The sequence below is a fragment of the Gopherus flavomarginatus genome, chromosome 1 (genome assembly GCF_025201925.1).
Source record: "Gopherus flavomarginatus isolate rGopFla2 chromosome 1, rGopFla2.mat.asm, whole genome shotgun sequence".
Taxonomy (NCBI): domain Eukaryota; kingdom Metazoa; phylum Chordata; order Testudines; family Testudinidae; genus Gopherus; species Gopherus flavomarginatus.
The window spans coordinates 348,904,468-348,931,377 of NC_066617.1; the positions used below are offsets into that span (position 1 = coordinate 348,904,468).

Genomic DNA, 26,910 nt, shown 5'->3' on the forward strand with positions numbered 1-26,910 from the left:
CAGCAGGAGCTGAGTGGGACCGGCAGCGGGACCCTGGCTGGCAAGGGGCAGCAGCGGGAACCCCAGAGCAGCGGTGGGCTGAGTGGCTCACTCTGACCCACATGCCATCAAAAATCGGCTCGCGTGCCACCTTTGGCACACATGCCGTAGGTTGCTGACCCCTGCTTTAGACCATGGCGATTGTCCCAGTACAGAAGAAATTGAGGAACAAAGCGTGAAGTCCTATTACTAAGGAACTAGCCAATTTACCTGAAGATAAGGAATGGAAATGTAAGAAAAGTGATGAAAAATTGTCCAGTTTTCCTGATGGCGTAAAGGAGAGTGATGATAAAGAAAAATCTGTTTTACATGAAAAGGAGAGAAACAATAAAGAAGAATCAGATGACAGAAACAGGAGTGAGAAAAATTGCACACCACAGATCAATTAATCAAATCCTGCTTTCTGGCCGGTGATCCTAAACTCTGCCAATATTGATCATACAATTTTGAATGGGCTGAGCAAAATGAAGGATATGATGTTTCCAATAAATGAGCAGAAGTGACACTTCCCAAAGTCACACTGCAAAAGAGTGCTTGAGAATGGTGGGAAACTGAATCGGCATTGGCTAGTTTACTCGAAATCAACTGACAAAGTGTTTTGGTTTTGTTACAAAATATTTGATAAGAATGCCAAGTAGTTGCTTGCGCTTTTGAGGTCAATTACTGGCATAATTTAGCTGATGCTCTGAATCAGCATGAATCAGCATGAACAGTCATCTGGCCATTTTGTGGCCTACTCCAAACTGATGAAAGTTGAGTTCTGGATCAAACAGAATATTACCCTCTTCCTTGCAAAGAATAGTTTTGGCTTTCCAGGGGTCAGCCGATAAGTTGTTCACTGAACATAACGGTAATTTCCTCGGTTTGGTAGAGCTCCTGGGGAAATATGACAATGTCATGTGTAAGCCCCTTTGTCAAGTAATTCATATGGAAGCTATGGGCCATTACTGCAGCAAAAAAATTCAAAATGAATTGATTGACCATATGCCAAGGAAGGTACTCGATATCATATTGATGCGGCTCAGCAAAGCAAAGTACTATGCTGTAATAATGGACTGCATTCCCAACATTAGTCACAATGAAAAGATGTCATTTACAGCAAGTTTTGTTATGACAAGGACGGCTGTGTCCACGTAAAGGAACACTTTATCTTTTTCCGGTTGGTGTACAACTCTTCTGGAAAAGGCCTAACAGAAATGTTTATGAATGTTTTGAATGAGAATAAAATAAAGCCTCAGGAATGCTGCGGCCAAGGCTATGACAATGGCATGAACATGAAGGGAAGAAACAGTAGCGTCCAGGCAAGGATTCTTGCACTGAATCCAAGAGCTTTCTTTGTGCCTTTTGGCTGCAATTCCCTCAGCCTGGTTGTGTCAGATGCACTTCATCTTCTTTAGATTCAGTATCTCTCTTCAGAGTCCTGCAAAGGATATACATCCCGTTTTCAGCATCAACTATCTGGTGGAAGAGCCTCACAGACAATGTTACAAATCTGACTGTGAAGATGCTCATTGACACCTGCTGGGAGAGCCACATTGACAGTGTAAGGCCAGTGAGGTACCAAGTTACTGAGATTTACGATGCCCTGATGAAACTGACACAGCTGAGTAAAGTTGAGGCCAGAATCTGACACAAGGTGCAAAGCCTGGCAAACCAACTCACTGACTTCAAATTTCTGATCTCAGCTGTGGTTTGGCCTGATAGCCTGTTCCAGCTAAACGTTGTAAGCAAAGCATTACAAACTCAGAGGATGGACATTGTGATTGTTACTGCTTTGATGAGAAGCTTCCTTGATTTCATTGTGGCCTACAAAGTTAATGGATCTGAAGGTGCCTCCACTGCTGCCAAAGAAACAGTGGAAAACTTAGGAGTTGAGCCTGTCTTCAGGGAAACTCATATTCCTCAGAAGAAGAGACAGTTTTGTTATGAGGGCAGAGATGAGGTGAGGGAAGCCCAGAAGACAAATTTAAGAGGGAGATTTTTGCTCACTCATTGACACTGATCAAGTGTTCATGAAAGAAAGGTTCGGACAAATGAAGCACCATAAAAAGACCTGGGGGAGTTTGTATGACCTTAGTAAGCTGCTTGCAGAAAGGAAAATACTCTTGAACAATTGTTTGGCCCTTCACCAGATGCTGACACGTGGAATATTTGGACATCAATGATAAAGGCATCTATGTCGAACTGGACAACATCCATCACATTTTGCCACATGGGAAGCACTCTCCACTCTAAGTTCTCCAATTCATTCATGATGCGGTGCTGAAAGACACTTTTCCTAATGTGTGGATAGCTTTGAGGATTCTGCTCGTGCTGATTGTCACAGCTACGAGTGGTGAGCACTGGTTTTCGAAGCTCAGGCTCATTAAAACATATCTTCGATCGACAACAGCTGAAGAGAGACTGACATTGCTTGCTATTTTATTGCTTGAAAATGCCATTGGCCAGTCTTTGGATCTCTCTGACGCAGTGCTTCAGTTTGCGAGGGCAAAGGCAAAAAAAGTGACCTTTTGAACTAAAGGACTGGGGTTAACATTCTAAGCGCATGTCCAGACTAACCCGCGGCATCGGCGGGTTAAAATTGATTGCTCGGGGATCGATATATCGCGTCTAGTCTGGACGCGATGTATCGATCCCCGAGCGCGCTTACATCGATTCCGGAACTCCATCAACCCGAACGGAGTTCCGGAATCGACACGGAGAGCCGCGGACATCGATGCCGCGCCGTCCAGACGGGTGAGTACCTCGATTTTAGAAATTCGACTTCAGCTACGTTATTCCCGTAGCTGAAGTTGCGTATCTAAAATCGATTTTAATACCTAGTCTGGACGTGGCCTAAGGCTGTCACCTGCTGTAATTCTGGTCTACCCAATGTTGGTGCACAGTTCAATTTCTTCATGTTAGTACATTTCAGTTATTCTTAACATTAAAAAGTTTCTCTATGCTTAGAGGAAACAATTTTTATTTGCTTATGTATGGCATGAATAAAGACAGATTTACAGATCCTAGCATGCAAATTTATTGTCTTATATGACAGGGATAAATCATGCATGCAAATCTTACATCAAAGTCATGAAATGCAGTACAAATGCAACAAAAAATAAGGTATTCAAAGCTTTAAGAAATGGAGGGGGACACCTTTTGGTCTGGGCCTGGCCTTGGGGTTATTGGTCTAAGAGGGTGGTGAGAAGAGGAGTGACTCTGGCTACGATCCATTCCCCAACCACTCCTCCAGTGCAGCAGTCCCTGCTTTGGCTGCTTCTGGCTGTGAAGCAGTATGTGATCATATGTTTGAAGATTCTTGAAATGTATCTCTACAGGGGAGCAAACTTAAAATCATATATGTAAACTTTAGCATGGCTGGATTTGAATGTCTGACCATTTACACACTTAACTGTATATTACTATATATATACACACACTGTTTTTTATTATGTGTGCATATGAAACTTTAATCACATGCCCATAGGCAACTAGACTTCAGTTTATATAGTCAAATATTTTGTTTCTCTAGCAAATAATTACCTCCTAAAAATATGACGGAACATTTATGCCTTTAATACCAGAGTGACAGTACTGCCCGAGGCCTGCTTTAATATCGATGCTTCTCTGCTGCTGCTTGTAAAGCTTTGATTGCAGTTAGATCAATGTGTTTTCTGCTTTATTTCTTTTAGCTCAGTTAGAGAATTTGCTGAGGTTACTTATGTGGAATTAGTTTAAAATACTTACCCCTCAGCTCAAAGAATCTTTCTACTTCCTTCTTTAAAGACACTAGGAAGGATTATCCTTTTATTGGTTAATCTTTGTCTGCTTCTCCTCCGGTTACCTATTGTAGTTTCCCTTAATTCCAATGACAACCTATCAGCATTCACAGTCACTCTTGCAACAGTCTGTTAGAAAGTGTGTTGATGAAGTATGGCTGATGAATTCCAAGCACCAGCTGTTCTTTCCAACTGCTGCTGGATAAATGAGAACCATATATAAATACATTGCACAGTGATCATCATGAACCACCAACATCTGGTCCATTTGCAGGTGTCCCTAGCTGCCTCCATGTATCATATTAAACTTAAACTTTCTGCACTGAATGACAAGGTAATTAAGGCATGCATTTTGTATCAGACTCAGAAAAAAATAGTTGAAACCAGGGCTCCCATTATTAGATGAAGGGAGGTGACTGAAAGTAAATGAGCTTATTTTGTTGTTGTTTCAGATGCAAATTTGAGATAATTGGGGTCTGGCGGATTGGAGCATACCTCTCTCTGGTTTTGTGCAAAGGAAAGTGTTTTGCTTTGGTGAGTGATGTACCTTTGAATGCCTTGATTTGATGACTACTGGCACTGCAGTCACAACTGATAGTCTCCTGCTGTAAATTTGTGGAAACTCTTAGACTTTCCAAAATTCATTCTGTCTCTGAACTGAGGCCAGGCTTAATCACTGTAAACTTGGAATAATGCCACTGATATCCCTGGATCTACACTGGTACAATGGAGAGGAGCATTTGGCCCTGTATACATGATATGCTCTTGATGAAAAGGTTAAGGACTGGTTATTCTGACAAGAATACAATGGAATCCATTTCTTACTTGTTTCTTCTGGAGGATTTGGTCTGTGAACTTTATGTGTCAGTTAATGTTGTTCTAATCTGGGTGGTAATATCAATGGACAAGTTGCTTGTTACAGCTGGGATAGGACATGGTAGTGAGCTTACTCTGGGCCAGATTATAATGCCCTTACTCATGTTGAATAGTATCTTGCTCCATTAGTAGTGGCATTCAAATCAGTGGGACTACTTGTGCAGTAACATACTACACGTTGTGAGTTAGGAGGTCACAGTCTAGCCCTTTGCAAACCACAGAGGCCCAAGTCTGGTGTTGATTACGTGGATAGAGTTCCTATTGACTATAGTGGGAGTTGCATCCATGTAATTAAGAGTGGAATTGAGGAATTCCTGGCTTTGAATATTGCGTGGAAACATAGGCCCTATTCTCCTTTCATGATGGCATAAATCTAGCATAAATATGAGCAGAATTTGGCCAACAAGTTCATCAACCATTTGCCCAATGACGTCCTTGCTGATGTATTGAGAATAATGGAAGAAATGCTCTATCTAGCCACATCAGAGCACCTCTGGATGGTGACTATTATTCAGTTCAAGCATACCTAACCAGTAAAGTATGGGTAAGAGTTTATGGCAATCTAACAGCTCTGCACTTAGTAGTCGGACTGCAGAACAATATTTAACATTGCCAGCTCTTGTGCTGAGCAATAGTTTACAGCAATGGCTCTTTGATAGCCTCCTCCTTTTTAAAAGGCTTTCTCAGGTCAGGGTTCATGATACTCCTGCATGATGGTTAATTTAGAACTAGTTGCCGCTCTTGTTTTTTTAGAGCCCTTACAGACACATTCCATGTACCATGATGCACTTACTGTAAATGAGGCTACAGATGCCACTGTTGTGCTGCATGGAGTGGCTCCTGACTGTGAGTGCTTATCTCTGGGCAGATTGTCAAAATCATGGCAGATACGCCAAACTGGTGGGGCATTCTATAATTAGATTTCACCAAGCCAATAACAATGTGAAGTCCTGGATTATTATAACAGTCTCACCATGAAGTCAGAGACACCCTTCGACTTTCCTGTCTATCTTGCCACCATGGCAAACTAGACTTAATGATAAATGGTTTCTTACACCAGAAATCACATCACATCCAGGTTGCTTCCAGTCCCAAGAGACATAACATAAGAACATAAGAACGGCCGTACCGGGTCAGACCAAAGGTCCATCTAGCCCAGTATCTGTCTACCGACAGTGGCCAATGCCAGGTGCCCCAGAGGGTGTGAAGCTAACAGGCAATGATCAAGTGATCTCTCTCCTGCCATCCATCTCCATCCTCTGATGAACAGAGGCTAGGGACACCATTCTTTACCCTTCCTGGCTAATAGCCATTTATGGACTTAGCCACCATGAAGTTATCCAGTTCCCTTTTAAACATTGTTATAGTCCCAGCCTCACAACCTCCTCAGGTAAGGAGTTCCACAAGTTGACTGTGCTTTGTGTGAAGAAGAACTTCCTTTTATTTGTTTTAAACCTGCTACCTATTAATTTCATTTGGTGACCTCTAGTTCTTGTATTATGGGAATAAGTAAATAACTTTTCCTTATCCACTTTCTCAACATCACTCATGATTTTATATACCTCTATCATATCCCCCCTTAATCTCCTCTTTTCCAAGCTGAAGAGGCCTAGCCTCTTTAATCTTTCCTCATATGGGACCCTCTCCAAACCCCTAATCATTTTAGTTGCCCTTTTCTGAACCTTTTCTAGTGCTAGAATATCTTTTTTGAGGTGAGGAGACCACATCTGTACACAGTATTCCAGATGTGGGCGTACCATGGATTTATATAAGGGCAATAATATATTCTCAGTCTTATTCTCTATCCCCTTTTTAATGATTCCTAACATCTTGTTTGCTTTTTGACCGCCTCTGCACACTGCATGGACATCTTCAGAAAACTATTCACGATGATGCTAAGATCTTTTTCCTGACTCGTTGTAGCTAAATTAGCCCCCATCATATTGTATGTATAGTTGGGGTTATTTTTTCCAATGTGCATTACTTTACATTTATTCACATTAAATTTCATTTGCCATTTTGTTGCCCAATCACTTAGTTTTGTGAGATCTTTTTGAAGTTCTTCACAATCTGATTTGGTCTTAACTATCTTGAGTAGTTTAGTATCATCTGCAAACTTTGCCACCTCACTGTTTACCCCTTTCTCCAGATCATTTATGAATAAATTGAATAGGATTGGTCCTAGGACTGACCCTTGGGGAACACCACTAGTTACCCCTCTCCATTCTGAGAATTTACCAGTCACTTACCCTCAGATCAATGGATACCTTAGATCTTACAACAAAGACAACATCTGTTGCCAATCCTGTTATAAACTATTTAAAGGTTTTTTAACCAGGAAAAAGAAATAAGAGAGTTAAAGCAAACAAACATATACACACCAATCCTAAGAATAACAGAGTTGTAGTGATGTCAATTCAAAGTGTCTTTCAGGGTGGGGACCCTGGAGGTAACCCCTGGGGATCTCTGGAGTCAATTTGGTTTCTCTGGCCTTGGTGAAAGTTCAAATAGCAGAGATGAAAAATCTTCACATCAGCTATATTTATTTCCCTCTTCCAGCATTCAAAGCGGTGGGAGGAGGCCTCTGCACTTACTTCTCCATGGGTGGATGGGTCAATTAACAAAGCTTTTGCCTTATAAAGGCCCACTTAAATTTTGATAGTCTTCATGAGTGGGCAGAGGGAATGATTCCCATGGCTGAATTCACAATTCCAGAGCAAACCTTTTCAAAAGTTATAAAGCAAAATTTATGTATTTTCCTATAACATGGAATACAGACATTACAAGTGAGATTAATGCATGCAGCAATTTACAAACATTTCACAGAGTCTAAACACTAAACTAACATACAGGTGAGCTAGTCTGATCTCCACCTATGAGTTTCTCAGTTCTTAGCTAATGCCAGAAGTCTTGCAAGGTCTGGCATCTGGCCTGCCAGTGTCACAGCCACAATGAAAATGTAAGAGGACACATTTACAGGATGGTGTTTTTTCCCTATTCAAAGGATTGGTATCAGTTCAGATAATGGTTTTTTAAAAACATACAAAATTCCACTTTAAAACAATATGACAGAAAGCTACTGAGTTGTTACTGCTTATTTCATATTCCAGCATACAAAGACCATAGCTGAAGACAGACCCCCTCCCTATGATTAGTAGCTTTTTCCCCTCATCTATAATGATATCTGTGTGTCAGACTATCTACATTTGATTTATGTATCTCTACTAGAGTGGTTTTTTTTGTCAGAGTGTGTTAGGGTCATGCTCTGGACTGATGTTCTTCCATGTCAGTGATATGGTGGCTGACTCCTAGGTTGTCCAGCTCTTGGCTGAAAGGGCTCATTATGGGAAGAATTCAGTGGATCAAGATCCAGGTTCTCACCTGGCTCTACCACTGACCTGCTGGGGACCCTTGGGCAAGTCACTTAATTTTATCTGGGGCTCATTGTCTTCTGTTTCAAAATGGGTTAATGATGCCCACTTCCTTTGTAAAGTGCTTTGAGAAATATAGATGAGTTATATTATGATTATGATTATTAGATCTTGGTCCAGAGACAAATCTTTGATTAGTTTGCCCAATATTCCTATCTCTGTTCAGGTGTACTTTGCTCTGCAGTGGTGAATGTCTGGGCATGTTGTTGAAGTGAATGATGAAAACTTTAGTGAGTTTGGAGCAGGTGTGCTGGCATTGATATTTTGTTATTATCGGCAGTGCTGTATCCTCTCTGGCCAATCCTGTAGAGATTGTTTATTCTTGTGGATAACAATCCCTTTTGATTTTTGTGCTAGATCCATACACTTACTATCCTGAGCAGATTTCTAAGGTTTTGCCATCGATAGTGGGATGGTTGACGGAATGCTTTTCTCCCCCTTTCTAGGAACTGGTATTTTTGGTTTTTTTTAGTATTTCCATTAGTCTATCACAGGGGTCAGCAACCTTTCAGAAGTGGTGTGCCGAGTCTTCATTTATTCACTCTAATTTAGATCAGAGAGGCATCATTCAAGTTTAAAGCAAGCAAGCGAACAGACCCAAGCCACCTTTCAAGCTCCGGCCAGAGAGGGAGTCTGGGGTTGATGCAAAAGTAAAAGGGTAATAGGTGACTCATGGTGATGTAGACAATCTCTGCATTTGGCGAAGACATAAGAGTTTGCTGTGCAGGTGTGTGTTACAGTTCTGGGCGGACAGGCTGTGGCTGAAACAAACAGGCAACTCCTTATACAATGGGTTACTTGCTCTGTGAGGGTTGGCTGCTGCCATGGCACATGTGGTAGCTGTCGATATCTCCCACTTCCCTTGCTGCTACATTTTTGGACAAGTCTGTGATGCAGACCTACAGGAATGTTCAGACTTGGTTTTGACTTAAGGCCCATCATTCCTGCCTCCCTGTTCTGGGTTTGAATTGATGGTGTAGAGGTGAAAGATTCTGTGTCCTATTAGCAGTCTCTGAAATGAAAAGAAAATTTTGTATCCACTACCTGGGGGCAACTTTTCAAGAGTAGCCTCCAGTTTTTGGGTGCTTCTGTTTATGGAATGCTTCAGGCACTTTAGACTGATTTCAAGAGGTGCTGAGCTCTCACAGTTTCTGTTGACTTCAAGCAGAATTACAGACACTCGGTAACTCTGAAAAGCAGGCACTCAAAATTACACACTGCTCTGGGTAATTTTGGCCTTGGATTCGAAAACCTTGATCTTGCAAACACTCACTTGGCATTCTCATTTACTACAGTGTTACTACTCATGAGTAATTTTAAACACATGCATAAGTGTTTGAGGGATCAAGGCATAATGGCCCAAGATTGCTCCCTGATTGCACTGAACACCATAGAAGATTCTCCATCATCTTCAATAGGAGCAGACCCTCATGTATAATAAACACTTGCTTAAAAAAGTATGTTTTGGAGCATGAGCTTTCGTGGGTGAATACCCACTTCCTCAGATGCATCTGAGGAAGTGGGTATTCACCCACGAAAGCTCATGCTCCAAAACGTCTGTTAGTCTATAAGGTGCCACAGGATTCTTTGCTGCTTTTACAGATCCAGACTAACACGGCTACCCTCTGATACTTAAAAAAGTATGTCCTCCTTTTTTAATTCATCAATATTTTGTTTTAATGTACTTGATGCATGAAGACCTAGACCAGGAAAATATGTAGGTGTGAATTACCAGAGGGTTTCTGCAGTTTAGCACTGGGGAAACATTCTCTTATGTTTGCTTGTTTCTAAATTATTTCTGGATAATTAAGCAATTAAAGAAGCAAAACTTCTAGACAGTTTTTACCTAATTACCTTTGTAATGTCTCTATTTGCAAATTGCATTGAGAATGTTTTATCTTCCTGTCAGAAAAACCAAAATCTTCCTGCTTTTGCACCCCACACATGCACAGGCCCCGAATTGTTTTCTTCCTTTTTGTTTATCATCATTCTCCTGGCAAATCCCAGAGGGATGTGGCCTCCTTGCAGTTCGAACGCCCCTGGGATCGATCCCTGGCTAGGTCATGAAGGTGATCTGGCTGGATATTCAGTTTCTCTCAATCACTGGCAAGCTTGTTCTGCCCCTGAAACTTTTGGCGTTCACATGATTGCTGGTCATGCAGTGGCATTCCTTGGTTCATGCACTTTGGAATTCATTGGTCTTACATTCTAATGGTATGGCCATATCAATAAAGCCACCAAAACCAAACCAGTGCTAACAGAGGTGGTTTCTCAGTGTTAAGGTACCAATTTCCTCATTTTGATAGAGAAGGCAGCTTTAGCTGTTCCAGACAATTGTTCAAATGTGATAGGCACCAATTTTACATTTTCCACCAACATGCAGGAATGGCCCATTCATTGGTCATTTTTGCCTCAATGACAGAGAAATTTTTGGCCATTTCAGTTACCAGGACAATTGATCAGACTGTTATATGCAGTCAGCTTCGATATAAATACCCTCATGAACATGTTGACCTTGGAGGGGTCCTTTATGTTTCTGCAGCCAGAAAAATAAAATATAAAATACCACTTGTAAATCAAAGAGGCATGCAACAAACTGAAAGCAAAAACGCAAGACAATGAATTGCTGACTTGCAGAAACTTTCAAATTCATAATTAAAATAAATATCCATAAAGCATTGGGTTACACATTCTTATACCATATAATCATCCAATAACAGAATGTAAACTCTGTAAAATGGTGAAATGTATGATATTACATCTCTCTTTTGACCATGGATGCAGCTTTATTGATGACTGAACTATTTTAACCAATTTTTTTTCATAATTAAAAATGTTAGTTTTTTTTAAACAGCCCTTTTCATCCATAAATCCTGGAGCACTTTGTAAAAGTGTCATTTTATAGGTGATAAAACGGACGCCCGGAGGGGATGAATGACTTGCACAAGCTCATGCAATGTCAGAGCTGCAAATAGAAACAAAATCTAGCTCCATGGCACCTCCCTATAAGAGATCATGGCCATACACCTTCCCCCTTGCCTGAATCATACTCTGTTTTCACACACGACTTTCCATATGGCAGAGGTTTTCAAACTGTGGGCTGCTCCCCTTTAGGTGGGATGCTTGGCGGAGGGGGGCAAATGGCAACACAAGGGAGAACTCAGGGGTGGCTAGCACCACCTTCACCGCCAACTCACCTCAGCAGGCCATAGAGTCTTGCATGTGTCTATTTTTGTCAGTGTTGGGGGGCCAACCAAAAATTATAACTCAAAGTGGGGGCTCAGCTCAAAGTTTGAAAACTGCTGCCATAACGTGCTTAACAGGAACTTCAATTGGAGACCCATAACTTTACCCAGTGAGTCTTAAGTCATGCATATATTCTTAGTAGAACATGGTTCTTTTCATGTCACACCTGCTCTGCTCCTGCTGCAAGATGAGTGATTGTCTTGCGGTTTAAAAGTGTAGGAGTGAGAGGCAGAATATCAGGGCTCTAGCCCTGGCTCTTATGCAGCTCATTTTATCTTTGTGCCTCTGTTTCAGCAACTTGCAGGATCAGGCTTCATGTGAAACCTGGCTTAATACTACGAGGTCAAAAAATGTAAGCTGATGAAGAATGCAAGAATTGTGCAGCAGTTAGAGTGTTCGTCTGTGTCCTGAGCAGCCAGGATTCAATTCCTGCTCCACCAGACTTCCTGTGTGATCTTGGGCAATTCACTTAGCCTCTGTGCCTCTGTCAGATGGGGATGATAATTACTTCCCTATCTCACAGGAGTGTTGTTGAGGATACATATATCAAACATTGTGGAATACTTTGTTTTTATGGGAATGGAGGGCCATAGTTGTGCCTAGATTGTATTTACCACTACAATGTTGCCAGCTCTCATGATTTTATCCTGAGGTGCATGGTATTTGGTGTTTTTCCTGAAGTCCCAACTCCTGGTGTCAAATGATTATGTGAACATCTTTGTTCTCAGTTTTTAAAAGATGTTTCTAACCCTTATGGTTGCAGAGAAAAGCTTGAAAATATGACCAGTATGTGCTTCAGAAGCTTAAAAAAAAAAAGGGGGGGGGTCACTCCAGATTCATCATTTAACCAAAAATCTCATTGTTTTTAAGCCAACCTCATGAGATTTGGGGATCTAACTCATGAGTTTTTTTAATGTTTGGGGTTTTCACTACTCTATTTATTGTAAAGAACCTAAAAATGTTTGTAAATTTTGTTTTAAAGTGGCATAAATTCTTTAAGAAGTGAAATAAAGAACTTAATAATAATTTTGCTAAAATGTGAAAATAACACACTATGTAGCACTGTAATGTTAAAATTAAACTTTGCTACATGCTACAGAAATAGCCAGATTTGGATCTGTGTTCCTTAGATGTCTTGGAGGAGTTTGGATCCATTCTGCAAATGTGCTCATGAGTTGACTACTATGGAATTAGCCCCTGGTGAAAAGCCATATTTTACTTCAATATGTGTTAAAAAGTGAGAGAATTCTTTTTCTTACCCTGATTTATCTTAGAAATTCTGCAGTCTGGTGAGATGCATCCCACTCAGGGGGAGGAGAACTTTTTGATCTGCAATAATTACTTATTAACTTGGTTGAATTAACAAGAAAAACTGAGAAGCTGCTGAGTTTCCACGTACAATAGAACAAGTGACAGTTCGATCCCTGAAGCTCAAATTGGGATGTGCTCTCCTCTGAGTCAGAGTGCATCTATTTGGAACTCATTTGTGAGTCACATGGAACATCAGGGGCCTGATTCTCCTCTCCCATCAGTGTAAGTTTGGGAGTCATTCAACTGAGCCCAATAGGGAAACCTCCATGGAAAACTGGTAAGAAGGGAGATCAGTAGCATGACAAGGTAGAGAAGCTGCAGTCTGTAAAGGGTTAAGAGGTCCCAACTAGTCACATGGTTGTTTAGTACAGACTGTAAATGGAAGGGGAAACTGGGTCAAGGGGCATAATGGGTAAGGTGTACCTTCTCATCTCCAGGCAGGCTAAAGCAAGGAAAGCCTCTGGCAAATGTTTGTCCTGTGAGGAAAGGACCTTAAAAGGACTGAGGCATGGAACATGTAGTGTATTGTAAACTGTGTTAAAATTACAAGCTGTCACTTCAAATGTAAGGAGTTTCCTGGTCCTGCTTACAAGCTAGGGGACTCTGTAGAAAAGTATTCAATCTGAGTCAGTTTGCAAAGATCCAGCCTAGAACAAGGTGGGTTGAGTTGTGCCTCTCTGCTTTAAGGAGCAGCCTGCTTTGTCTCTGTCTATTTTTGGTTCTTTGTGTGTTAAGGTTCTGGATTTTAATAAAGTAGTGTTATCTTGCCTTTCAGAAAGAGTATTTAGGTTTTTCTTTAACATCTCTGTTTGTGTGCTGTGAAACATAACACAATCTTATTTCCATTCCCTGACTGATGAAACCACCTACCAGTTTACATTAGGATTGTAAGCTCCGTGGGGCAGGGACAATGTTTTTGTTATGTAATTGTTAATTGTGTAATATGATGGATCTTATCCAGCACTGGGGACCTTAGGGGCTACTGTATCTTGTTACAAAGATAGGAGAACTGGGCTGAATACAGTGTTGTCTTTGACAGCCAGGCACTCTCAAAAATTGAAATTTACAAGGGCTGGAACCTATCAAAATCGAAAACCACATTCTTACATTGTGTGGCTGTATGAAAAATCACTCTGAGTGTATGTAACATGTCTTGGCAAAGGATAAAGACAACACTGCAATGAAATACATTATTATTGCCTGTGTTTATGTTAAAGTGAAATAAATAAAAGTGTCAATGAAAATGACATTATACTTTCTACGTATAAAGGATATATCATCACAAGGCCACTTGAGGTTTGGTCTCCCTTTCCACAGGTACAACTTGAACCTGCATTTCTGCATGTAACCCAGGCTTATACAGCGTGGTGCTCTGTCTCCCATGGTTTCCTGGACGAGGGGTAGCTGGGAAACAAGAATTTTGTTTTGCAAGAAAAACCCGCCTCAGATTTTTGAGTCTGGTTTTCATTTTCCATCAGAATGAAAATTACTTTTTGAATTTTTTTGTGAAAAAATGAAAGAGAGAGACCAACACAGACCGTCTCTCTAGAAAATCAAAGTGGTTGGGGCACTCACGTAGGCTGTGAAAGAACAGGGGCATGAACCTGAGTCTTCTACAGCGCCGTACTGCTCAGGTTATCAAATCATTTTGTCTGAACTAATGAATATTCACTTTATAAATAAGTGGAACAGTTCAGCATGAGAGACTGGGCTTATAACAGGATTTTAAAAAGAATTAGATAAATTCATGGAGGGTAGGTCCTTCAACGGCTATTAGCCAGGGTGGGCAGGGATGGTGTCCCTGGACTATGTTTGCCAGAAGCTGGGAATGGGTGACAGAGGATGGATCACTTGATGATTCCCTGTTCTGTTCATTCCCTCTGGGACACCTGGCATTGGCCACTGTCAGAAGACAGGATACTGGGCTAGATGGACCTTTGGTCTCACCCAGTATGGCTGTTTTTATATTCTTTTGATTGACTCTATTGTTGAAGTCGCTGCTTTGCCTGATGTGTTGTTGGAATTTGAACTTGGGTCCCTCACTTCCCACATGAATGACCTAATCACCAGGACTATTGAGGGCATGGGGAATTGTGCATGCACCTTCTCTCTCTCTCCCCCCACCCCCCCACACACACCAGAAATTCAATCCTGTACCTCCAAACCTTCAATGAAAGGTTTGTCAGAATGGCACGCTACAACCAAAAGGTTCGTTTTCAACAAAATCCCAACTAATGCCAGACTGGCCCATGTAGAGGTTATACAGCTGTTGATCATAGAATCATAGAATATCAGGGTTGGAAAATACCTCAGGAGGTCATCTAGTCCAACCCCCTGCTCAAAGCAGGACCAACCCCAACTAAATAATCCCAGCCAGGGCTTTGACAAATCGGACCTTAAAAACCTTCTAGCCATAGATCTAACAGTGCAGGCTCTTGTAGCTCAGACAGCAAAGGTTTATGCTTTTATAATTCCCCCAGGGATATTTTGTTACATGGACATACAAAAAAATGTCAGGTTTCAGAGTAGCAGCTGTGTTAGTCTGTATCCACAAATAGAACATGAGTACTTGTGGCACCTTAGAGACAAGGTGCCACAAGTACTCCTGTTCTTTTTACAGAAAAATGTGGATCCAAATCACAGTTTGCACCTCTATCTGATTTGTGGCCACAATCAGAAAGTCAATTTAGAATAAAGGTCTTGGAAAGATCTTGTCCAATCCATATAAAATAAAATGGACACACTGTCTAATTGTTTAACCTAGGGTGACTAAATGCAAACTGTGTATATTATTTTTTGTCCAAACCTATATGGAGAGAAGACACCACCAGTACTCCAAGTGCTAATGATTACATAGTAAGCTGTCATGGTGAAATTCACCCACTACAGAGAGGCAATATAAAGTCTATATTCTGCTCACATAATTATTAAGCCCTATGGCACTGAACTAACACAGTGGACTCATTTATATTGATGTAAATCTAGAGTAACTCTATTGGGTTATACCATAGTACGTGAGAACAGAATTTGGCCATATAAATATTTTTCCTACTTATACAGAACAGGTGTTTTCTCTAGTGCTTTTGCATGATTACATTTGAAGACAATGGAAATTAATTAGACAGTTATGTGCTGAAATTCATGGTTATTATGCAGAATGGCCCCCTGCTAACACACATTCACTCACTCTGTCTCTTTCCTTCACTCATGGGGAGTCTTGAAATCAAAGAGTCAAAACATTAAATTATACTTTGGATGAAGCACTATTTATTGCTGCTGGCTTGGTGCCAATTAAATCAAGCTGTACACATAAATAGTGCCAAGGGGGCTTTGTTGTTGTCACTATAATTAATGTAATCTATTAACTGGAAGTCACAATATGGATAACAGTATAAATACTCCAATACTGTGCTAGGCTTTTTTTTCTGAACCTCATATTTTGACCAATCTTAAAAAACCTAGGTGATGTTCTCTAATCCCACGTGTCGGTCCTGTACTACATCTGCTTTCCATTCTACAAGGAGAAGAGCTCTGTGTTAGCTCAAAAGTTTGTCTCTCACCAACAGAAGTTGGTTCAATAAAAGCTATTACCTCACCTACCTTGTCTCTTTAGTATCCTGGGACCAACATAGCTACAGCAGCATTACAAACTGCAATATTATGTTAGCTACAGTACACACTCTTGTTTTACTGTTGCCAACTGTAAGACAGTTTGTTTCAGTGGAAATCTCTACTGAGCATTGTCTCTAACTTAAGCTAGAGAGAATGAAGACTACAGCGTTACAAATTCATAGGGAGTTTAAAGAGAATAACAGTACTTCACTGTGTCTCTGCACAATGTTGAGCAGAATCACTTCCTTTCCCTAGACAAAGATTGCTTTCTTCTAGATTGAGCTGCTCTCTATGCTCTTTCCTGCACCTACTATCTCCTCTCCTGCTTCACTCGCCAATGCTAGCACAATAACATTTGACAGGTTTCAGAGCAACAGCCGTGTTGGTCTATATCCGCAAAAGGAACAGGAGTACCTGTGGCACCTTAGAAACGAACAAATTTATTTCAGCATGAGCTTTTGTGGACTACAGCTCATTTCTTCAGACACATAGAATGGAACACACAGACAGAAGATATTTATATATACAGAGAACATGAAAAGGTGGAAGTACCCATACCAACTGTAAGAGGCCAATCAATTGAGATGAGCTATCATCAGCAGGAGAAAAAGTGGTGAGGGTGATGGTACTGGGAGAGAGAGAGAAGAGAGTAATATCCCATTCCTTACTGTGTGACACCAACCCATATCTGGTGAATGTGCTGTTACGGAAATGAAGCTCCTGGGACAAGTAAGCATGCACAGTAAATGCATGCACCAAGCATTAATAATGGTGGAAATGGCGCACCCGAAGATGCCTTCTCTAATGAAACTGGGTGAAATTCTGGCCCCACTGAAGTCAATGGGAGCTTTGTCATGGCTTTTGTCAAGATTTTATCCATTATAAAAAGGGGGCTTAGGACGGGTTCTGCAAGTTTAGCACGTGCCTAGCTTGCCATTATAGAATGCACCCTTTTGTCACATCATAGCACAGAGATTTCAATGGAGCTACAGAGCAGAAATTTGGGTCTTGTGTGTGATATATACCGTGAGTATTTCTGGTCCCAAATTATTGTGAATATATGCATTCTCTCTCTCTCTCGCTCTCAAATGTGCCTACATACAAGAATTACAAGGTAAAATTCTGTGCAGGAAGCTGGACAATATCTATTATATTGATTCGTTCTGGCCTTGAAATCTAGAGTTGTAGATAAGGAGAACTCTGTTATTTCTCATTGTGGGAGTGGGCAAAGATTATTTTTGCTGGGCATCTGGCTGTCTTGGATAAACGTTGGTTCAGATGAATCACAAGGTACCAATAAAAATCTTTTCATTTCAACATTTGACTCATATTTCTACAGCTGAGGAAAATCTTGCCTCCCCAAATTATGCTCACATTCTAAAGGATGTATATAGCAAAGCTTAGTCAAAATGAAAACATAATGCAATAGAACCTCAGAGTCACAAACACCTCTGAAAAAAATGTTATGGCTGTTCTTTCAAAAGTTTACATCTGAACATTAACTTAATAGAGCTTTGAAACTTTATTATGCAGAAGAAAAATTCTGCTTTCCCTTTATTTTTTAGTAGTTTATGTTTAACACAGCACTGTACTGTATTTGCTTTCCCCCCACCCTCTGGCGTTACTGCATGATTGTGTACTTCCTGTTCCAAATGAGGTGTGTGGTTGACTGGTCAGTTCGTAACTCTGGTGTTCATAACTCTGAGGTTCTGCTGTAGGCCAAACATATCCCTGTTGGAACTCCACTGTGTTTGTGTCAATAAGAATGAATTTAGACCACTGAGAAAAAAAGAAAATGTCAAAACAGGGAAAAAATTGGGTACAGTTAGTTTGATAGGATCTGTTTTCTAGGGCTCTGCAACTTTGGAAACATTTGTGTCAACACTCATGTATCTCGCTCAGGGAGGTACAAGTTGTTCATGGAGTTTTTATGCTGCAGCCCCTTTTACCAGCATTTTTGGGTAATTATCCATCAAAAGAAGACTTTGTCACCTGTTTTTCTCAAGTTGTTATTCAAATATTTATAAAACACTCAATAAAATCCCAACACCACCAGGCCACACTTACATAGCCCCATTGATCTAAATATTTTGAAGCACTTTACAGATATCCAACCTTGGTTCCCCCAGTAAAAATGGTATTTTACATTCTTTACAGAGCGGTAAACTGAGACTCAATTTAAAGTGATTCACTCAAGGCCTCAGAGCCAGGAAGAGAGCCTATTAGTTCTGGTTCCCAAGCTTTGCTCAAATCACTATTTCCCTGTCACTAAACAGCCTATCTGAAGACTAACAGCAGATGAAGAGCTGGCAAGATCTGCAGAGCTTGTGTTATCAGTCAGGCAAATGGGCTCTAAATGTCATGCAGACTAATGATATACTGCCCACTCAGGACTAAAGATTGCCCATTAAGGATAGCTAATCAGATAATGATTTAAGATATGTGTTTATGGGCAGAGTGGAGCACTGTGATACAAAGACTTCCCACTGAGTGGATTAATATCACGTATAATATTTTTTCTCAGCAAGAGCTCTGAGAACTGGCTGAGAAATACCAGCTGAAACCCCTCAGTCAGATCTGGACAGCTGTACACAAGCCACTGCTAAGTCATCTGCAAGAACACACTTCGTATTAGCTGCTTTCTGTAGTGTGACTAGTGCAGGGGCTGCATTGAAAGGATGTAGCATCATTATCTTGATTTTCCACTTCCTTCACCACTTCTCATGCTTCTGCATTTTCTCCTTCATGCCACCCAGTGCTACCGAATGCCAATGAAAATATTTTGTTCAATGCCAGTTTGCCAATTTTAAGTAACTTGGTCACGGAACCAAATATTCATATCAAAATCTTTTAAACAGTGCATGGTCCAAACCAACTCCCTCTATCTAGACAGTCTTGAACCTTACAATTTAGTTCAATCCAGAACTTCATGGTTCTAGTCTATGTCTAGATTAGATTTTAGACAAAAGCTGTGGAAGGATGGTATGTAGGGTTTGTAATGATATGGTAAGTAATGAATGCAACATACAGTTGACTTGAGTTCATTTACATCTTAAACTCATATTTTCAGTGATTAAAAACGTAGTCTGGGCATTTTGAGGAAAGCAGCAGTGCATATAATGACCAAACAATGACAGATGCTCTCTAATTATACCACATATGGTTTTTTTGCGTACTGAGTTAGATGTGTTTTGCATATTGAGTTAGATTACTTTATTATTACAGTAATGTCTAGAAGCCTCACTGAGATCATGATCCCATTGTGCTAGGCACTATGCAAATGTCTAATGAGAGATGATCCCTGCCCCAAAGAGCTTACTGTGTAAATATACAAGATGGACAAGGGTAGAGAAAAGAGATGAATTAACAGGAGTGTTGTATATAAGACACAGGAGATAATGGTCCAGCTCTACTTGGCAGTGGTGAAGCTTCAGATAAATTATTGTGTCCAGTTCTGGGCCACTGCACTTTAAAACGGATGAGGACAAATTGGAGAGAGTCCAGAGGAAAGCTACAAAAACGATAAAGGTTTTAGCAAACCTGAGGAAAGGTTAAATAAACTAGCATTTTAGTCTTGAGAAAAGGAGACTCAGAGGGGACCTGATAACAGTCTTTGAATATGTTGAGTGATGTTATAAAGAGAAAAGTGATCGATTGTTCTCTATGTGCAATGAAAGTATGACAAGAATTAATGAATTTAATTTGCAGTAAATGAAATTTAGGTTAGACATTAGGAATAACTTTCTATTTATAAGGATAGCTAAGCTCTGGAATATGCTTCCAAGGGATGTTGTGGAATCCTCATCGTTAAAGGTATTTAAGAACATGTTGGACAAACATCCATCAGGATGGTCTAGGTTTACTTGGTCCTGCCTCAGTGCACAGGGCTGGACTTGGTGATTTCTCAAATCGCTTGTAGCCATTTGTGGTTCTATGGAAATACAAAGAAATGATTGTCAAATATCATGTTAGCTCCACAAATATTTTAATATGATTTGTTTTAAATCATGAATCCTCAAAATTCCCCTGTGAGGAAGCTAAGCAAACACTACAATACCCATTCTCCAGACTGGAAAATGGAGGCATGAAAGTGAAATGATTTGCCCAAGTCCATAGGAAGTCAGAGTGAGGATTTTGAACTAGAATTGGGTGAAATGTTTCAGACAAATAGTAAATTTACTGAAAAATGCAGTTTTGGTTGATCCAAAACTGTTCATGAATTTGGTACATATATTTCTGACCATTCACAAAATAGTGATGCTGCTCTACCTCCCCCTCCCCATGACTCATAGTCCTTAGTCCCGGAGTAGGGCATGCACCAGGACTCTGGCAAAGGCCAGTTTGAATCCCAGTTCTAAAGCTGACACAAAAAGAACTTTTCTGATTCACCAAATATTTTTTAAAATTCAATTTCAGTTCAGCCCAAACCAATTTTTTTTCAAATTTTTTGGGACTGCCACTCAACTGAAAAATTAATTATTCACCCAGGTCTACTTGGAACACAAGTGTTCCTGCCTCCTGACGTCACTAAGAACAAGCCTTTCTGTTTGCATATCAGCTTTTAAAAATGCAGTCCTTTTATTATTTTGTTTAAGCTAATACCTGAACACTTGGGATTTCGTTCATTTTAAAGTATAGGTATTTCTTCAACATGGGGCTTATTTATGATGTCAGCTTTTTTGAAAGTGTGGAGAACTGAGAAAAATATGCGGTGCGGCTAACGATAACATTCAGCCCAGAGATGCACCTGCTGGTCTTGCACAACTACTTCACAACACTAAACACTAGTGTTTCACTTTGGTAGTTTGCCTCCAGAAATCCCATCTCTGAGAACCAAACAGATTAAGGTCTGCCACTTAGGCAAATCTTTCAGAAAATGGTTTGTTTTTTTCTTAAAACAAAGTCTACAGATGTTTGAGCAATGCTTTATTTTAATGTGGTGCTTCAGGTTTCTTGATGGGTGATGTGACAATAGGAATGGTCATTACATCATCTGTTCTAAATACATTAGTGAAATAACTGATTTGCCACACATACATAACAAGGCTCAGATTCCCTCCCTGGGGTTTGGTGATTTCATTATCAATCCAAGAGAGTGGTGTTCCAGTAGAGTAATGTTAGCAGAACCTCCAACATTTTACAGCCTGATTTTCAGAGCACCTGCAGCTTTCATTGTCATTTAATTCAACTGGAGCTGAGTGCTCAGCACATCTGCAAGTCAGGGCATTAGTGTATGCAGATGTTTGGTGATTTTAATAATAGCTCTTCTATCATAGTATCATAATATCATAAAATATCGCCCCTTTTTTGCTTTTGCTTAGTCCAGTGGGCAGTGGAATTACTCCACACAAAGTCAAAGGAGTCATTATGAATACGCATTTGATATAAATGAGGGCAGAATATGGCCCATAGAATGAATAGTTCTTTTGAAGCATCTGTTTAAAAATTACAACCCAACTCTCTTTTGTATGCTGCCAGAGGTGCTCAAATAATCTCAAATCCAAAATCAAGATCTCAAACAAAACTGCCAAGTGTCCCTTGATTTAATGCAAAATCATAAATGAGCCCAGATGCACTCAGTGTTGGATCCAGGTGCACTCAGAAAGTTTGGGAATTTTAATGAACTGTTTGACGTACATCATCTGAGATTTGACACAGGAATCAGAAAACAGGTGCAATGAGGTTTGTCTGATTGTGAACACTTCTCCTAGATGTACTGCAAACCATATGATTTTTCTGAATGCATTTGCCATGGATCAAACTTTCAAAAATGCCTATGTCCCTTTTTCAGAAGTGACCCAGGCACTTCAGACACACTTGGTCCCGTTGATTTTCAATGACACTTAGCCCACGTCCAGACTACCCCGCCGTATCGGCGGGTTAAAATCGATTGCTTGGGGATCGATATATCGCGTCTAGTCTAGACGCGATATATCGATCCCGAGCGCGCTTACATCGATTCCGGAACTCCATCAACCCGAACGGAGTTCCGGAATCGACACGGAGAGCAGCGGACATCGATCCCGCGCCGTCTGGATGGGTGAGTAATTCGATCTTAGATATTCGACTCCAGCTACGTTATTCACGTAGCTGAAGTTGCGTATCTAAGATCGATTTTCCTCCCCTAGTCTGGACGAGGCCTTAGGTTCCTAAGTGATTATGTCACTTCTGAAAATAGGATTTAGGATCCTAGATTACTTAGAGATTTGAGATTTGTACTTTATATCTAGTGCTAAGAGAACGTAATGACTAAAATGGACTTCAAGATACTATTGGAAGAACTAGGAATACAAGGAAAAAAGAAAGAAAAAATGGTTACTGCGCATATCCGGTTATATGTAAAAGGAGTGGAAGAAAGATTCCAATCCTCCTTACTGCTCACTTTATTTGGCCTAAGGATAGTGGCCTTCTTTCCCATTCTTTCTTGAATTATTTTTCCCACTATGTACTCTCTTGATCACACTGCACTCATGTAGTTTTCTGATTAGCACTCAGAACATAACAACAGCAGATAAGTGCATGGAGCCAGATCATCAGCTGTAGAAATCACCTTAGGTTCATTAACCTCAGTGGTGTTATGCTGATTTATTCCATCTGAAAATCTAGCCCATAAACACTTGCTGATAAAGAGCCTGTGAGACACTTCCATGAGTAATGGCAATATTAGCAGTTACACTAATTTTAGCTTCCACACTGACATCATCAGGTTTCCAATGGGGATTTTACCTCTGTTAGGTCTGCAGGGATTAGCCATTATTAGCACTGGTCAGATTTTCTCCACACCTTGCCTTCTACTCAGAAAACTGGAATTACTGGAGCTCAGAAATGATGGACAACACTGCGGCATGAAAAGGATAGGCAATGTGAGAAAGAATTGCTGCACCAGAAACAAAGCCACTATATCCATTTCATGAGTACCCAATTCCATTTCAAGGGCCACCAGTCAGTTTTCAGCAGATTTAAGCAGGCCTGCTAAATTGGGGAGACAGGAAAAAATCAAACATTAAGGGATCAGAAACCAAAAGGACCTGGGAAAAGTTAGAATCTTCTATTAAACACAGACACCATTTCTTCTCTATATGAACAAATAAAAGTGAACAACTCAGATATGCTCAACAATGATCTTTTGGATATAGCAACAAAAGCAGAAGGATCCTGGTCTATTAAAAGGAAGCAAGTGATCTATAGAGTGGTAAAAATAAAATTCCCTAAATCATTTAAAATTCATCAAGACGGTAAGTAAATTACTGAAGCGTTTTGCTACAATAGATCTTAGACTCTGGCTTCTGACCCTGCTTTGTCCTTGGTTTTGCCCTTTGATTGTTGTCTGTAACCTGGTGCCTAGCCCTGATCTCCTGGTAACCTGACCCTGTCTGCCTCCTGATGCCTGACACTGTTTGCCCTCTGGCCTGTCTTGGACTCTAACCTCCAGGTATCTGACATGGCCTGACCCCTGACTCCTGGTCTGACCACCCTGGTCCCAGTCATGACTGTGAGCATGTGAACCACGAAGGCTTCATTACCATCATTCTGCAAGGTTTGGTGGAGAGATTCCTGAATACCTGTTAGGAGAACAGGAAAGCCAGGGTGTGGAGGGGATCAGTGTGTACTTGAAGGGTGAAGCAGGGACTTTACTCCCCGGAGATGATATTGTGATGAAAGGGGTAGCTGTGCCAACTTTTGTTTTTTATTATGCCCTGCTTACTCACTCATGAAACCATACCTCTGCGTTGGTAGTACTGGAAAAAGAAAATTCTCTTTCAACTTCAGTGGCTGCAGGATGGTGGTGGAGTGTACATTTGGCAGGCTCAAGTCTCATTGGCATTGGCATCCAGCAGGGTTTGTAGGCAATGTGGAGAGCTCAGTTTATATGTGTTTAGCACTGCACAACATCTGTGAAGGTAAAGGTGAGTATTTCCATGACAAGTAGGCTCAGGACATTTTGATTTGCAATCTCTGTACAGTTGCTGGCGGACATCAACTCTGATGAAAAGCAGGATGTGTTCCAGCACCGAAAACATACCCACAACTTTCCCCATCCCTGATGTGTATCACTAAGGGCTACTCTACACTAGAATCACTACAGTAGTGCAGCTATACTGCTGTAGCTGCGTCGCTGTAGCGCTATTAGTGCTACACTAGGTCGGTGTAACTTACGTCACTGGCTGGCTTTTTCATACCTCTGAGTGACTTAAGTTATACCAAATGTGATAGACCCAGGCCAGCTGGGTACGGCAGAATAGCAGAAGGCAGATATACTGGCCACTGGATTAACAGTTTTCTGTTCCCTGACTGACCAGAGCAGGGGCTGCTCCAGGCTAATGAGAACACCTGACTCTAATTAACCTGCAAAGAGTCAAATGAGGCCATTAAGCTAATATGACCACCTGACTCTAATTAAGGCCCTGCTGATACTATAAAAAGGGCTCACTCCAGTCAGGCAGGGGAGAGGAAGTGTGGCTGAAGGGCTGGTTAATGAAGACACCCTCAAACCATTGGTAAGGAAGCCCTAAGGTAAGGCTGAAGAAGGGAGAAGCAGGACAGCTGTGGGGAAGTGGCCCAGGGAGATGTAGCAACTCTGGCAGTGAAAGGTTGGCTGCCAACAGCTGCTACCATTAGGGTCCCTGGGCCAGAACCCGGAGTAGAGGGCTGGCCTGGGTTCCCCCCAACCCACCACTACAGATATATCTCCTGAGAAGGGAAGTCAGGCCCTTGTCAGGACAGGAGGATAACTGTTCTGAAATAAGCCCCTAGGGACAACAGAGACTGTGGGAGTTCTCTCACCAACCTCCTTGCTGGCCTATGATGAAAAGGGCTCAGTAGACTGTAACCCTGGCCCTAGAGAGAGAGGGTCACAGTGAGCCACTGAGACTAGCATAAACTGCCTAGAAGCACAGGACCCACGGGGGGCAAGGTCAGAGCTCTGCCACACAAAGCAAGTGCTAGCGTGTACAAGCCCTAAGATATTTTTGAACTTTGGGGGAGATTTCCACAGTCATCCCAGCAAAATTTTCTACACCATTCAATGACGTAGGGTAGAAAACATGAGTCTCATTCTACCACCAAGGACATCGGTTCACCTACACAGGACAGAAAAGCCACACGCAGTGAAATAAATTTGACTTAAACAGTGAGGTAGATGATCAAATGTGTGCGTTTATGAAAAAAAAAGTTTAATACGAACAAGTAGAAGAACCTCTGTGTGCAACTCAATTTTAATAGGCAGAGGATATCACAGTACCACACAAACACACAGATCTCCCAGTGGCAGCAAAATATTTCTCAAGGCAGCATATTAAAAAACCAAAACAATTTCACAGACAGTTTTCTGTACACTGTGTCAGAAGTCAAGAATTTGAAAACTTTTATGTTGCTTTGTTTCCAAAGGAGAAAAATATCAAATGAGAATTGCACTGAAATTTTAATCTCTTTGAATAGTTAACCTCCTACTCATTTGGGAGAATGGTGAGGCAGGATGGCTCTGAGAGCCACACAGGGGTTTCTCTGAAAAGGCACTGCACAGGCTGGTAATTGTGGATTTCCTAGCACATCTGCAGGCCCATCGTTGTCCTCCTGCCTGGTCAGGGGGCTGTTTGGTTGCAGAGCTACCAGTGTAGCTGCAACATGGCCTGCAAATGAAGGAGGAGGAAGTAGAGACTCAGGAGCTGGTCCTGGGGCCTTAGCGGGCAGATACTGCACTGTGTTGCACGCCAGTCCCATTAGCATTACATAAAAGTATGTTCCCATTCAGTATGCGGCCTCTCCTCTTCCAGGTCCACAAACCTCTTCTTCTGCTGCAGAACCTGCTCTTCTTGCCCTCAGGAATTCAAACCACTCCTGATTTCTCTGCTCTATCGTGGCAAACATGGTCCTTCTATGTCATCTTCTGCCTTTTCTGGGGTTCTGCTTCTGCCCTCTTGGTGGGATGGTTTCACTCTCAGGAGTTGAAGGTAATCCCAATTGAATAAGAAAGAGAACATTACATTTTGGGCCTTGGGTAAATCTAAGGACTTTCTCCAACAATCTAAGAACCGTTTTGTTTTGTTTTGTTTTGTTTTTTTTGCCAGAAGCTGTTCCATTCTTTCCCTCTGGGCACCTGGCATTGGCCACTCTTGGAAGACAGGATACTGAGCTAGATGGACCTTTGGTCTGACCCAGTATGGCCACTCTTATGTTAACATAACATAACTTTGCTTTAGAAAGCCATGATTTTGATGCCTTTAAACATTTAAAGAATGCAACCTATCTCCACAATCTGTGGCCTGGTCCTTAGAATGCTGTGGCTGCTCATGAGATACAATCACATTGAATTGTTAACAAATTTAAATGGTCACCATATCATCAGGGAGTGGTGGAGCTGGGGTGAGGGGTGGAGGATGGTAATTCCTTCCTGTGGCTCTGTTATCAGTTATATATTTTCCCTATAAGGCTGGTCTACCTTTGGAAGATGAAGTGTTATTTCAAGTACCTGAATGGAAAACAGAAGTGGCTGTTCAATCCTGTAGTGGGGATCCTTCAATCTATGCCAGGAAGATGTTTGTGAGAATGGTCCCCTCACTACATATTAATGAATGGAGAGTTTTGATGAGTGATCTAAGTGATCTCAGTGCCACTAGTTGGGACAGAACACCACA

At 41.1% G+C, this 26,910-nt stretch overlaps 1 long non-coding RNA gene across 1 annotated transcript; it reads right to left on the reverse strand.

Moving 5' to 3' along the window:
- Window positions 1-19,957: 19,957 nt before the first annotated feature.
- Window positions 19,958-23,111, reverse strand: LOC127046104 (uncharacterized). Its single transcript, XR_007772966.1, has 2 exons — window positions 23,003-23,111; window positions 19,958-20,207 (listed from the first exon to the last, which is right to left on the reverse strand). It is a non-coding gene; the product is annotated as an uncharacterized LOC127046104 (long non-coding RNA).
- Between the last annotated feature and the right edge of the window lie 3,799 nt (window positions 23,112-26,910).